At 37.6% G+C, this 1,274-nt stretch overlaps 1 protein-coding gene across 1 annotated transcript in view; it reads left to right on the forward strand.

The window, feature by feature from the left end:
• The window catches only part of LOC106867469 (uncharacterized protein DDB_G0271670), a 1,130,547-nt gene that overhangs the window by 602,840 nt on the left and 526,433 nt on the right, over positions 1 to 1,274 (forward strand). The window lies entirely within an intron of this gene.

Consider the following 1,274-nt stretch of genomic DNA (forward strand, 5'->3'; position numbering starts at 1 on the left):
ATATATATACACACACATATATATATATATATATATACACACACATATATATATATATATATATACACACACATATATATATATATATATATACACACACATATATATATATATACACACACACATATATATATATATATATACATATATACACATATCTATCTACCTATCTATCTATCTATCTATGTATCTATCTATATAGTTGCATACATATATGTGCATTTGTTTATATCTATATAAGTCTGTGTGTATGTGTGCACGTGCATGTGCTCTCACAATGATACTTGGGGGAGACATGATGAAGTTTGCTCATATTGGCAGTGAACTTTTGGCAGTTCCCCGTTTCCCAGATGAACCAATAATACGAAGACCAGATCAGGCTGAACAATCAGCTGTGGGGAATCAAGCACAGAATTCAATGAAACAATAGCGGCCGAGGTACACTTGGCCAACGCCCAGAATGTATACGCAGCAGTTGGAACCAGATGCCTATTTTGTTAGCCATGCACTGTTAGGAAGCATTCTTTGCATCATCAACTTTTCGCTTTGCTTTCTCTTTCTGGCGTGAAGCTGGTAGTGGGAACAAAGCAAGGGAAGGAGGTGGCGGGGTGGGGTGGGCAGTTTGGTTAACATAAGGGCCTTCATTTAGATGAAACCCTTGCTGCACCACATCATTCTGTTTCCACCTGATTAACTATATTTTGCTGTTGTTGTTGTGTTTATAGTTACCGGTTACTAATTGTAGTTTATTAGATACAAATAACGATGCTGTAAAGTCAATCGAAATTTGGAGGCGTAGGTAGCTTTTGTTTAGCGTCTGAAATTACCTGTAAAGAACAACTTGATTGTTATTTCAGTGATTACAAAGCATCTGCGAGGATGAAATGCAATAGCTGGCATGAGGTGGATTTGAACTCAGAATACAAAAAAACTGTGTGAAGAAATATTGAAAGACTGCGAAAGCTGATTGTATGTTGCAGCAATCTCTTCATCTTCGATGGAACCATTTGTTGTAGTTATAATGTTGGCAGAGTGGCTGTAGTTGTTTGAACTGGAATTATAGAAGGCTGACTGAGTATATACATAGGTGCTGATGTGGCTGTGTGGTAAAAAGCTTGCTTCCCAATCGCATGGTTTTGGGTTCAGTCCCACTGTGTGGCACCTTGGGCAAGTGTCTTCTCCAATAGCCTCAGACTGACCAAAGCCTTGTGAATGAATTTGGTAGACGGAAACTGAAAGAAGCCCGTCGTATATATATATATATATATATATAT

The sequence above is a fragment of the Octopus bimaculoides genome, chromosome 25, assembly GCF_001194135.2.
Source record: "Octopus bimaculoides isolate UCB-OBI-ISO-001 chromosome 25, ASM119413v2, whole genome shotgun sequence".
Taxonomy (NCBI): domain Eukaryota; kingdom Metazoa; phylum Mollusca; class Cephalopoda; order Octopoda; family Octopodidae; genus Octopus; species Octopus bimaculoides.